General features: G+C 41.2%; 1 protein-coding gene and 1 long non-coding RNA gene across 3 annotated transcripts in view; both read right to left on the bottom strand.

Moving 5' to 3' along the window:
* The window catches only part of LOC145449566 (guanine nucleotide exchange factor subunit RIC1-like), a 243,314-nt gene that overhangs the window by 110,932 nt on the left and 117,711 nt on the right, over positions 1-14,671 (bottom strand). The window lies entirely within an intron of this gene.
* LOC145450651 (uncharacterized) lies at positions 10,757-13,412 on the bottom strand. Its single transcript, XR_013918555.1, has 2 exons — positions 13,163-13,412; positions 10,757-11,331 (listed from the first exon to the last, which is right to left on the bottom strand). It is a non-coding gene; the product is annotated as an uncharacterized LOC145450651 (long non-coding RNA).

The raw sequence follows: 14,671 nt of genomic DNA, 5'->3' as shown, positions 1-14,671 counted from the left end.
CTAATACGGTTGACTCATTTCTGTACATTATGCATAGCTTTTAAAAACATTTTCTATATACAAATATATTTATTTATTGGGGGTTTCCACATCATAATCACGACATCAGGTCCAATAAATCGCGCGAAGCGTGGAAAATAATTTCAAGATAAGTAAAATCTGCCCTAAAAGACTCTATTTATGTTGAGTTACGAAATGATTTTGGATCGCCTACGCCCTACGAGATTTGTACATTTTGGAAACTTCTGTTACATGGTTACAATAGTTTGCGTCAAATCATTTGGCATGCCATGAAAAATCATCTCGCGTGACACTAATGGCACGCGTGCCGGGATTTGCCGACCCCTGCAGTGCTATAGGCCAGTGCTCTTCGACCTTTTTTGTCGTGGTACACACCCGTTTCATGTTTACTCCAAACTCGTACACCCTTGACCGCATAGTACACCGATTCCGCAGTGAGCCGCATTACGATGACATATATAGTCCATACACTATACGTTATATACCGCATTCCAGTGAAGAGTCGCCATACGCCTATCATGACGACAAATACTCATGTGAAATTGGATACTGGGAATTTGGAACCGCGAAGAGCCCGTTTGGTGTTCTGTGCCGTCACTGAATTATTGAGATATACTTGCGTTAAAAAGTTTTTATTGTAGAAGCAGAAAATCTCCGCAGGCTTATATGTAACAAAATCGCGAGTATAATTGTGAGGCTCTAGTCACGCGGGACGCGAAATTCTATTTAATCTATTAAATAAAATTCGTCGATAATATTGGTAGCTTCACATGTTACTGTAAAAGTTATATTTATTTTCAGACCGCGTAATCAAATTAGACCGGTGCTGCTGATGGAGGGGGTGTCTTCTAAAAAATTGGGCACAATGATTCATATTCCGGTTTTTATTAATCATTTTGCTATATGTTGTTATTTCTGGACCTCCAATCGAGATTATTGACATATAGTCAAAATATATTGGAATCGCATCACAACAACCTTCATTCGTGAGATGCACACGACTCCTACTTGGTATTTAGTTACCTGGCGCATCATGTTTCTCTGTGGTTCGCATTTGTACGGCGGGGATCAGATTAAAAACGTAAAATCCAAGTCTACCTGGATCGCGCCAAGCGTGAAGAAGAAATTTAGCTTGAATTAAAACCTCTCAAAGATTTAGGAACCAATTCGTAAGTTCAAATTGCATGTTGGCGGCAGCTAACACACGCTAATCAAATTATGTGTAGACGGATGCATGGCTTAACCGGGCTGCACTTCTGGCCTTGCAGAATTTTATGAACAAAATCCCTAAAAAGATCAGCGACTTTTAAACAGACAAACCAACGTCAATACAAGAAATAAGTCAAACACCTCACACCGTCTCAGCCCGAAACAGCCTTCGAAACGTTTTAATTCGGCGCGTCGTTCGAAGAAAGGTAACCGTCGTGCAGAGGACTCAAAAACGAACTGTATTACAAAGCACGACCCAACGTACACCTTAGGTAACACGCACTAGGTAATTAATTCAATGAAAAATCAATCAATCAATCAAGCCGGTTGGAAACGCTTCGGCTTGCGTATCATACGACCACTCGATGTTCACTTTACAACAGGCCTAATCGAAATAAGGATGAGCAAAGCTGCAACGCATAGGAAATGCTAAATACTAACCAGGGCTGTGGAGTTGGAGTCGGAGTCGGTGGAGTCGGAGTCGGAGTCTGGGTATTTTCGCTTGATGGAGTCGGAGTCGGAGTCGGAGTCATGAGAACTATAATAGCTGGAGTCGGAGTCGTGGGGAAAATACTGACTGGCGTCGGAGTTTGTGAGAATGACCCTGAATTTGACTCCGACTCCGACTCCAACTTCTCTATCATGAAAACATTTGCTTTGAAAGAATTTTCAATATAATTTTTATGTACCACCAATCACTGTTAATAATAACCATGCGGCCAGGCCAGCCCCTGCCACGCAGGCCAAATGTGGCACACGAGAAGGTTAGGTGTGGCATGCGAGGTAATTCTCGAAATTATTTATGGTATCAGGTAAAATTGCAAGGCCACCAAAATTTGATTAGCATGACCGCGAAATTTGATGATGACTAAAACAACAGTTCTGACGCATTGACGTATCCAGGGGCCAGCCACATTTATCCCAGATCTTCGTATATGACCATGAAGTAGAATATTTCATAGCAGATTTATTTGACTTGAAATTTTTCTCGGTACTTCGCATGATTCATTGTCACTAGATTTCTTGCATTCAGTATTTGAGCCCCCTTCTGAAAATTATAAATACATATTATTCACAGAATTGAGTCTATCTATACTCGCAATTGCGATTTCGCTTGTGCACTCGCAGCGAGATCTTCAACAAAACATTTGCACAAAATGATAGAGGCATATGTTCACTGATACCGTCGATTTTGCTATGTCTAAACGTCGAATAATCCTGTCCTTGTCAAATGAGCCCAGTGGTATACAGATGCGACCCCCAATGTATGTTAGCAACATATTTAATGATATAATTCAGTCATTATCTTGCAAAAAAATTTCGCGCTTCGCGCGACCAAGGTCAGGTTGTGCACTGCACAGTTGCATGACATCTTGTTATCAATTTTAGAGCGTGTTATTGTAAATCTTGTTTGCAATGTTACCTAATTCGGTTCGCTCCTATCGGACGACTAAAAAAGGTTATCAACATTCCAATCCCGCGCAATGGTTCGTAAATCTCATGTGTCCCTTTGGCCGAAAAAGTTGCCCACCCCTGATGTAGATAAAATTAGGCATTACTTGCAAATTACAACTCAGTTGCACAATGGAAGAAAATCGCAATATGCGTTTTCGCGATGCAGTCAAAATTGATGTAATTTTTGGAATTATACCCAGAGGTGGTCAGTAACGAAGTACTTCTACTTTGTCGAAGTACTCAAGTAGTTTTCCTCTACTTCTGGTACATATATTACAATGTTCACTTCATTATAACATCTTTGGTTCAACTTTATTGCATTTCAACTACGAGCCATAGTCACCCTATGCATGGCGCAGGCAGCAGAAACAAATCAACACTAAATGGGCATGTACCTTGACAATCTCAAAAATTTTACCTGCTTTGTTACAAAAGTTTGCTCGAAATATCCAGCTTTCTGTTTGTGAATATTTAGTGACTCTCTGCTGCGAGCATGACGCGCAATCACACAACATCACGAGCGAAATAAACAACATGTAGTCAGCGAATGATGCTTGTTCAACCAATCAATGAGATTGATATCGTTTTCTGATGTAAAATATGTAGCAGACAATAGGGGGTCAATCTTGACCTCATATGTTTACTGTATCATTAGAACCAAATCCGTGCGATTGCGGCGTTGGCAACTGCTGTATAACTTGTGGGGTCATATCGGTAGGACGGATAGAAACCCGTTTTACACTCTGCTCAATATCAATGTATAGCATTACTCAGACGTCGACTACGTTGTCCGGTCTGGCCTAGACCGTTGAGGCGTAAGCTTATATTCTCTGGTAACTCCTCGTCGAAATTGTTGTCAAAGCGACGAAAAATATTGATTTTATGGGGTTATTATATAATTTGATTGCCTCAGTTGATACATTTAGCGACGTTTAAGACGCCAATATGTACTTCTTCAGCAGTGTGGCATTATGAGGCCTGAGTCGACGCTAGGTATCGTGTACGCACAATTCGACATTAATATAGGCTTTCACTTCATTGAAAGATAGGGTTGGAATTAGCAATATGACGTCACGTGACGTCATGAGGTTCACGTTCGCGTTCACACAAAACCTTTCAAAAAGGTTCGCGTTCACACGAACTTGAACATTTCAGAGGTTCACACCATCCCTAGTGTGTGAACTGCAGAAAGTTGGAGGTTCGCGAACCTTGATAGGTTCTGCACTGTGAACCTTTTCCATATGTTACATTCTTACGTCATTCTAACGTCTTTGCATGACATTCTTTGCGTTTCAACTTCGGATCACATCTCTGCATGGCGCTGGCAGCACGAAAAGAAATTTAGCACTATTCGAGCATAAACCTTGCCAGTTTAAAAAAGTATTTTCTTTTTTTAGAAAAGTTACTGAAATATTCAGCTTTCCGTTTGTGAATATTTCGTAACTCTCTGCTGTGACCTTAGCCAGCAATCACTCAACAGCAAGAACGAAATACACATTAGGGTTACCATATTTTTGAGGCGCAATTTTTGATCCGGACACTCTTTAACGCCAACTAGCGCGTTTCACAACGTGGTATGAACACATTGTCAGTCAAAATGACGTCACACTATAAAAGCAGTGCCTATCGACTGTATACAACGTGGAGTGGCACATAGGTCCTCTAATGTGAGCCATGGTGATTGCTAGGGTCTTCAAGAGATTTCTTCGCGGGTGGGTCTGGCGGGCCAATCGGTCGCGTGTTTGACAGCCCTGCTATACTGTTCGGTCGGTGCAGTTATCTGGTTGTGTGTTGTAACCAGGGATATCTAGAACTAGATATCCCTGGTTGTAACCATGTCTGAAACTACATTGTTTTCACCCCAGCTCCGCCCAAAAGACACTGATCTTGGGCCCACTATAGGGTAATCGATGGAACTTCTTGGGGCTCACTATAAGTATCTAGTTTTTGAATTTTGAAAATGAATTCTGTTACAAATATTGGGTTTTCCATATATAACAAAAAAATGCACCAACAGGTTGCACATCAGGTGGTCTCCAACCTTTTATGGTCGCGTGCTGCTCATTTCCAAATTGAAGATGTTACCTGACCCAACTACAAAATTAATTAGCTGATTAATAAAAAGGTCAGCTTGCCCAGACTTACTCACGGCATATTTTGGAAACTGAATACGTTCAACATTTTATTGATCCTCAGAATAAAGGCAAACAATCCCGTGGTTTAGAATCGCTGTATCTAAATAAAGCACCCAAACGGCCTTAAGCAACTCTAGGAATATATCGCTATCTTGGAATTGCGATTACAATTAGACTTATTTCGGTAAATGATGCTAATTTTTAATTATTTTTGATTGCATTTTTTGGAGGGTGGTGGTCACCATAAATAAATTATCACACTAATAAATCACGCGTTGCGCGAAGAGAAATTTCAAGTAGCAGGGTTGTAACCAAGTCACAAGGCTCTGAGTCACAAGTCAATCCCACTTTTATAGTTTTGACTCGAGTCAAGTCGAGTCATTTCAATTCACCACCGAGTCAAGTCCGAGTCCAAGTCATTAAGCGGAGGGTCGAGTCCGAGTCATGGAATTATGACTCGAGTCCGAGTCAAAGTCATTGTGTTGACTGCTCAGTTTCCAGTTAAAGTCTTGGTAAACCCACTTTTTATAACTCTGTTTGGTGATATCGAATGGTTCGCACTTATAATATACCAATTTTCCTCTCTTTTAGCAGTTTCTGGTCGCATTTTCAAGTACCAGTACCAACAGACGAAATCCCAATAGTGTGTTGGCTTCGGAATTACAATGAAATGTGAAATGTCGGTCTTGGCCGTCTGAGTCTCAAGTCAATGACTTGGTTCGAGTCATGCGCAATGACTCGAGTCCAAGTCGAGTCAATACACAGATTGACTCGAGTCGAGTCGAGTCATTTCCGTATTTTGAAAAAATGACTCGAGTCAAGTCGAGTCATCAGAAAATCGTGACTCGAGTCGAGTCATGACTCGAGTCATTACAACCCTGTCAAGTAGCTTAAATCTGCATAAAAATAATATTGTTCATGTCGATTTACGGAAAATTTTTGATCTGACTTTGAGCCTTCAAAATTCCGGACAATTAGGCATATTTAAGAATTTCCTCCTGGACGCATTTTTTACAGTGAAATTCTGGATATGACTGGGAAATTCTGGAGGTATGGCAAATGGCAAATTAATAAATTAATCAACCAACCAATTGCATCAACGAAATTAGTATAAAGAATGCATCGTTATCTAATGTGAAAATATAGCAGGCGTATGAGATCTATATCTAGATTTTATATGTTTATTGTATAATAAAAATCAAATCCATCCGATCGGGGTGTTAGCTACTAACTTGTTTTTGAGGTCATATGTCGCAAGTATAGAAACCGTTTTTCCCTCCAAACAATATCCATGTAGCAATAACGCTATAAGAATATATTGTACGGTGTAGCCTCGACCGTTAATGCATAAGCTTATATTCCCTTGCAAGTCCTTGTCGAAATTGTTGGCAAAGCGACGGAGGGTATTGATTCTAGGGCAGTAGTAGGCAAACTTTTGAGCTCCCGGCCGCATTCAACATTGAAATTCATTCGCGGGCCGCATTATATAAAAGTGGCATACTAAGCCGAAATTCAATATTGCTATTTGATTATATAGTTACCGACGACATGGAAATAATAGCAAACCAAACATTGATATGATGATAACGTAGACGCGTCAGAAACATTGACGAGAATTTATAAGTTGGTCATCTACATTGTGAAAATTAGGGATGAAAGTAGGTTGTCCCGATTCTTGAAACTGGATGTAAATTTAAGGCTGTGAGCAGAGATCTGTTCAGATATTTGCAGAGTGTACTTGGGTTCAACTCCAGGACACACAATGCTGACAGCATCATGACCATGTTACCTTTAAATACGCTTCTACAATATATAAATATTTTACAGATAAATACTTCTACACATACAAAGAACGAATCTATCTAACACACTCGTGAATCGTTTTTCTTCAAGTACAGCAGTAAAAGTAATAAATTTGCTCGTGTTGCCAACCTAAAATCACACTCGTGATCTGAATTAAATCATATACGTTTCACTTTATGCGAGATTAGCAATTGAAATCTTTCAATATGCACGGGCCTCGATGTCGGGCTATCGCCATCAATGAAATTAAAAACGTTATATGGTAAGAATGTATAACTTTTCATTATCATGTGGAAATATATTAAGAAAAAGTTTGATCAAGTATAAATTGATTTTTAGTACGCATTTTATCAATATTTTTACAACGTTGTTTTCGGCTTTCGCAAGCCGCACAAAACGGTGTTGCGGGCCGTAGTTTTCCCACCCCTGTTGTTGGGCCTGTAATTGAGTATTGCGGCATAACGTGCCCTGAGTCGCGCTAGGTATTGTTACATTATTATATTAGCTACGTGTGACGCCATTCATTCAGGAATGTGGCAAAAATCTGTGCACGCGACTAACATCGAAGACACACTTCATTGTCATAACCTCAAGGCACGCGATAAAGTGTGAGTACGGAGATCATTGTTGGCCCGTCGTAGAAAGTGGGGCTTGGTTAATCCCTCTTTGAGAGGCCCAAGGCCCATACATTGTTCAACATGATTTTGAAACAGTGCATTCATATTACGTAGTAACAATGTCTGCGTATTGCGGGCGTGATCAGACAGTAATCATCTAGTAGCCTACGTGTAGGCCAATATTATTGTCTGCTTGATACACTCGTATTCTCGAATTATCGTGCAATTCTGGGCGTCTAATTCAACTATATATAATTACTCACTCAGCTCATTGTACGTCGAATTACGATCCCATTCGTTCGGTAATGGGATTCGTGGGTCACACAATGGAACATTTACCATCATTATACGACGATATACGTCATCATCATTCTTATAAAATTTATGCATGCGATATATTGAAAAGAAAGAAGGGTGCCGAAACGACTTGGAGTAGTCTTTTAATCAGACACCAACCTTGGCCTAGAGGTCACAATTGAACATGTTTTAAAGATGTTTGTTTTAAATGCAACCCTACCTTCAAGCAGTGGCGGCTCGTCCTATAGGGCGACTGGGGCATTGCCCCACCTAAAATTCTGTTCAATAACAATTTAACCATTTATAGACGCACAGCGCTCAATATATATCGAGATCACAGCGAAACCCGCGTTCTTCTTGTGCTTTCGCTTGCAAATGCCCATACATAGCGAAGTCTCCGCGAAAATCGAATTCTCTTCTGTGTTTTCGCTTTGTGAATGCCTAGCCGGGGCTTGCCCCGGTAGCGCTCATAACAAGCTTTCACTATCTATTCTCTCAAAGCTGCGCACAATTAAGAAACGTTGCTTTACTCTCTCCTATTCGTAAAATGGCCGAGCAACCGGGGCAAATATGCTTGCTCGCCCCTAAGTTGTGATGTAACAATCGTATCTCTGAACTCGGATACCGTGATATGCGTTGAGTCGACCGTTGCTGGTACAGGTCGATTTTGATGGTGTGTCACACCATGATAATTCTTGAAACTTGGTATGTCATGTCGTGATGGTGGTATTTAACACTGTCCTAAGTTTCAGGGTTTCTACTCAAAGTTTAGGGTAGTAATTCCGTTTCCAAAGTCGAGTGTGTGCTGATCGGTCATGTATCGCAAACATATTTCACGCAAAGCCGGTATTGGTCTCCATTGATTTTAACGATGCTCCTTAGCTAGATCCGTCATGAACTTTTACATGGTATGTCTTGATTTTAGTATCGAACGCTGTGCCAAGTCTCAAGGTTGACACTCAATGATTAGGGCAGCAATTTCGTTATTAAGTTCGAGTATGGTAGAGATGTGCGCTGATCTGACACTTAGCCTACCTAACGCATTGCGGATTTCACGCAAAAGCCGGTGTATCTGTGTTCCATACTGAGATAGGTGATGAGATGATGATATCATGAAACAGTTTACTAACATCCTCGGTTTGCATTCAAATATTTAGTTTTATTTTATATTCTCCAATGTCAATTTCACCGTGGAATGGTAGCCTTCGGGCCATTTGCTCACAATTACAACCCCTGTCAAGCGCGATAGCTGTTTCGTTTTCGATGGCGGCTAACAGCTGATCGCTTGATCAGCCGATTCCTCAGTAAATATTACGCAAAATTCGGCGTTGATCTGTTCGTATTAATTTTGACAGTGTACCAGCATACCGAAAACGGTCATGAGGCTATACTTCTCGATGATTTCATGTAACAGTGTACCAAGTTTTCGGCTTTCATCCACGTATTTATTCGGTAATATATTTTCCGAAGGCGATTTTGCAGCAGACATATAGACACTATAGACCAGGGGTTCTCAACTTTCCTAGCATAACGGGCCGCATCTTAACAGCAAAAACCGCTGCGGGCCGCAGAACATAATTGCCGTATGTTTGTGGACTACTATTATATTTAGGCTAATATAGCCTATTTACCAGTCGTATATGGGCATTTAGTACATTTGTATGCATTCTACAGCATTAATGGACAGCGTTCGTAAGCTTTCAGTTGCTGTTTCTAGTGAGATTATGTCATCGTCCGACGAAACAAGTAAATCCCTTCGTGAAGCGATCATTGCATTCGTTCCCAAGTGGGTATGTGCACTTTCAAACCCTTGCACCAGAGAACTTAACTCTCTGTTTCGATGCGTGAGCGAGCAAATATAAAATTACGGTAACTTTTTCGTTACTGAGGCCATAGTCACTTTGAGCTCTCAGTGGTATAAGAAGAAGTTTCGTGTTCGGGGTAATTTCTGAGCAAACCAATCAACCCTTCTCCTTTCCTTTCATGGCTGATGCCCTGCACCAATAGTTACAGATGTCAGCTCAGTCAAGTTGATGTTGTTTGCTAGTCCCCTCTCCCCACGTTTGCCCGGCCAGCATTACGTCTACAAATATATTCACTCCGATAGAATACTCCAATACAATTAGCGTTTCAATGTCCATGGATCTTGTCCAATGCTAGGTTGAAGCAGTCTACGCGGCAACGTGTTTCAAAACATGCGACAAAAGATCAATTGACATTGCTGTTACTCTTTTTGTCACGGTTGAATCGGACGACTGCAGCTTCGAAATTTGTTAGGTAGGCTTACCATACGTCCTCTTTTAAGAGGATTTGTCCTCTTTTTTGACTTTTTTGAAAGTGTCCTCGGAGGACGCCCTTTTGTCCTCTTTTTTGAGATTTTGTCCTCTTTTTTGAAAATTTAGGTCATATTTAGAGGAAATCGCGAGTGATATGCCGCAAATTAGCGCTGAAGTGAAGCTCCGGCGGGTATTTCGGAATTTCGGAGGGAAAAGGGGTGATTTCAGCTCTGAGCGAAAAAAAGACCTTTTTTTTTTTTTTTTTTTTAGTCATCCGATCATGAAGCGGGTGAAATATACCTGTTTTTGAGAATTCTTCTCCAGTTTTGCTTGTCTGAAATTTCTGAAAAAGTGTCCTCTTTTTTCATTTCCGAAATATGTGGTAAGCCTATTGTTAGGGGAAGTTGTCCTTGCTGCTAAATTCCGGAAACAGCGGGGATTCGCACAGTATAGTAACGTTTTGTTGGAGACACACCTTTCATAGCATATTTCATGGGTTTAGCGATATACCAAGCAATTTTGACCCGACAAGGTAGCGTAATGGTAAAGCGTCCGGCTTCTTGATCGGCAGGTCGTGGGTTCGGTCCCCGGCCGGGTCAGACCAAAGACCTGGTTAGTAACACTGGTATCCTTGACTTCCCTGCTTGGCGCTCATGCATTACTGGGATAGCATGGAGGGGTGGTGGAAGACTTAGAAAGCCGTCAAAAGGCTATATCTGCACCTTCCTTGTCCGGCGGCATATGCACAATTGCACATCATGCTCTCATGGTATGCATATGCACAGATCGTGTGTATGGATATCATGAGTCGGTGTCGGACAAAAATAAACTACGTCCTTCTCCTTTCCTTGAACCATGCGTCTTTAACGTCGTCGGCAATCTCAACAATGCCTCAAAATATGGATTGCTGGGTCTGAGACCTAGCTAGCAACGCTATTTTCTAAGATCGGGTGATATTTATAACTACAGATGGAACTGTCCGCAGACCTATCAAAACAATAAGAATCTAAACTCGACCATATATCAAGAAACCAGAACACATTGAAGAATGAGAATAAATCAAACGAAACAGAGACGGTGCGATAAGAGAGCTCAAGTAGCTAAATTAATATGCAACAATACTGTGCCGGTAGTAATTGCGATCATATTGAAAGAGCTCGCGGGCCGCAGAATAAACGTCTGCGGGCCGCGGGTTGAGAACCCCTGCTATAGACCGTAAGCCGTATGTGTCGTGTGACAGTCTCCAGCCTCAAGGCCAGAATCTCCCAAGCTGTACCGGGATCGAATTTCCGAGGCTGCTATCCGTAGTTCTTCAGAATGATGTTTTGGATTCAATATGACATTTCCTTGTCCAATCTATGAGATAACAATTGCGTATGTGTCCGAACTCGTTGACCTTTCCAGTTAGGCATACGCAATCTCTCGATTTATAGTCATTTCCATTTCTGCAGATAAGTAGTCAGGTCAAGTGCGAACATGAATCGTGTTGAATCTTTGCTCCGTACGCCGTTTAGCCAGCTGCCTTTAGAGCAAAAATTAGAGGTAAAGCGACTAGGTCCGTATCAGCCTAGAAAATGCCCATTGATCCAATCGTACGCCGGAGGAAAGCGCACTCGTGCCTTTTCTTCAGCGCATTTCGATAAAAATGAATGGCTTACTTATGGCGAGGATAAAAACGCCTTGTTTTGCTTTTACTGTCTTTTATTCGACAGTGCCGGTACCGGAAGCAGTGGCTCTTGTTGGAACAAAATTGGTTATCGCGATCTGAAGCATTTGTCAGAGCGTCTGAAAACGCACCAAAAATCCCAAGTGCACATGGCTAGTGCAGTTAAATATAAATTGTTTGGCAGAGTAAATGTAATGTCGCAGCTCAATGAAAGTTATCGCGTATCAGTCTGCAAGCACAATGAGCTTGTTGATAAGAGTAGGCATGTTCTCTCTCGGGTGATTGATGCCATTAAATTTATTGGAGTTCATGAATTGCCCCTTCGAGGCCACGATGAGAAGGAATGCTCTCTCAATAGGGGGGCATTTTTGGATCTAATTAAATACACGGCTTCCATTGATAGCATTTTGCGCGAACATCCCGACACCGCGACAGTAGCTAAGGGTATCAGTCAGTCAGTATGCTTTTATTCATCTCACCAACAAACACATGTAAATTGGTATAGATTGGGAGACGACGGGGGACCGGTAGGTCTTAGATTCAGTCGCCACCCAGCGGAGTTATAAATGAGTAAATATGGCAAGATCAATACTAACGATTATGACAGTTAACCAATGGACATAAAAATAAACAAAAGATAAAAGTCATGGAAAATCAGCAGTAAGCATCCAAGCACAGTACTGGTACACAATGCACAGTGTGCACAGCAAAAATATGCAGCAAAGCAAGAACAATGAAGACTAACCAAGTGGAACCGTATTACATCACAGTCAATGCAAATCATGGACCATGACAGTATTTTTCAACAACAACAATAACGACAACAGAGGAAGGTGTAGCAAATGGAACAGTATTACATCACAGTCATTACAAATTATACCTATTTCAGTATTTTTCAACAAGAAAATTGCGGTATTTGATCTTGAACTGGTTGAACTGCATCGATCTATATTCTTCTGGAAGGTTATTCCAGACCTTGGCACCCTTGAAGTTGAAACTGTTTTGTGACAATTTCTTAGAAACTTGAGGTAATGTTATTTTACCTTGAGAGCTAGATCTAGTGCCATATGAGTGAACCGAAGAAAATGTAAGGAAATAGTTCTTGAAAAATTTCCTATTAGAGTAGTATATTTTATGCATCAGTACCTCAAAGACTATTCAAAATGATGTGCTTGATTCGATATATCACATCTATCTACAGCATTTGTTTACCGAGATTGTTGACGCTGAATTTCTATCTATTCAGTCTGACGAAACAACTGACATTACGTGTTTGTCACAACTAGTCGTGATTTTTCGGTTCACGAAATTTGGTATGCCAGTCGAACGATTCCACAGCTTTATGGCTGTTGACGATCGCACTGCTGTCGGAATTTCTTACGTATTAAAAAAAAACATTACAGCCCTAGTCAGTTGAGTCGAAACTTATTGCGCAAACCTACGACGGCGCAGCAGTCATGAGCGGATCGTGACATAGCGTACAAGTTTTAATGAAAGAAGTTTACCCGCATGCGCATTTTTTGCATTGCTACGCGCATCAGCTCAATCTTGTAGTGAAAAAAATGTGCTTTGGAATATCTTCTGTCAAGATATTCTTTGCAAATCTTTCAGGGTTCTCCTCCTTTTTCTCTGTTTCGCCAAAGCGATCTGATCTATTGCGCGACATATGCAAGCACCGGTTACCTAGATGCGTATCAACACGGTGGAACTTCCAATCCAGAGTTGTGCAACGAGTGTCAGAGAGTAGGGTGGAGCTTCTGGAATGCTTCTCAGTGATTGAGAGCTCTCCTGTCTGGGATGATACTTCCATACGTGAAGCGGCGGGGCTTAAACGACTCCTGGAAGACGAAGAATTTTTGTTCTTTTTGCAGCTTTTTTGTGACATCTTCATGCACGTCGATACACTGTACAGCACTTTTCAGTCGCGTATGGCCGATGGTACTACTGCGCAATTGTGTAGTGCACATTTTTGTGAGGCAATTTCGCATATCCGGGCGAATGTACACTTCGCTGGTGACACAGCGCTTTTACGTCGTGGGATAAGTGTGCAAAACCTGCTTGTTGCGGCTTACGAATGTTGCGATATACTGATGTCCCAAATCCAACATCGTCTGAATAGTGACCAGTTGGTTACTTTCGCCCTGTTAAATCCGAGAAATTTCCCTGCCTACAAAATTCATTTTCCTTCTGGACTACTGCGCAGCGTGCCTCGTTATTACCCGATGATCGACATTGCTCGGTTGGAGAGCGAGTTGACTTGTTTGTATTCTAACACATCCTTTTCGGAAATTAAAACCACGAGTGAACTTTCAAAATTCCTAGTTGAAAATTCGCTTTCTATCAACTTTGCTACAGTAACTAGCTTTCTGAATATCATTTTGACCACCCCGATTTCATCCGCGGAATCCGAGCGCAGTTTCAGCACATTGAAACGTATCAAGACCTTTCTCAGAAACAGGATGGGCCAAGATAGGCTTAATGCGTTTGCTGTTCTCTCGATTCACAACGACGTGGTTCTGGGAATTCCAGATTTCAATAAACTCGTTATTGAACATTTTGCTAATAAGAAATCACGTCGCGCACAATACTTATACAAGACATAAATTAATGCTGGTGGGCGGACGACTGTACACATCATGTTCTTTTCGAATAATTTCAATCAAGTGAGCCCAGGTAACTCAACCATGTCTATGGCTAAGGAAAAGTGTGTGGTTTTCATCCTTATTACTCGAGGCACACTGACAGTTAATTTACCGATATATTTTGTTATGGCTATGGAAAAAAGTGAAAAATTCATCAAGATGAAATAATTTATTCATGAAATTGTTTAATGCGATATGTGCTCGCATTTCAATTTAACACAATGCTTTGATTCCTGCTTGAATGATGGCAGGCAGACTCGTAATTAATCTTCCATGGATAACAGCTGGCTTTTTATAATGTTTTACGTTTATGGGTGCCACCGCTTTGATTGCCTATCCCCTGGTCGTAACGCATCAGGATCGTGTACCAAACACTTTCGGACGAGGGCAAATCGATTTGACTCGCTTTCGGGACGAGAATCCATATACAAATCGGGTCGGAGGCGCTGCAGCACTTTACAGAATTGCTGAGCATGGAACGATTAAAACACCACAAGGTGTCATGCGAATGCTCTTTGTAGGTAGTTGGTCTGTGTATTTTTGGTATAGT

This window comes from Botryllus schlosseri, chromosome 11, assembly GCF_051294905.1.
Source record: "Botryllus schlosseri isolate E-star chromosome 11, Bs_hap1, whole genome shotgun sequence".
Classification (NCBI taxonomy): domain Eukaryota; kingdom Metazoa; phylum Chordata; class Ascidiacea; order Stolidobranchia; family Styelidae; genus Botryllus; species Botryllus schlosseri.
The sequence above is the reverse complement of the archived record's forward strand: the minus strand, read 5'-3'. Positions and strand labels throughout refer to the sequence as shown.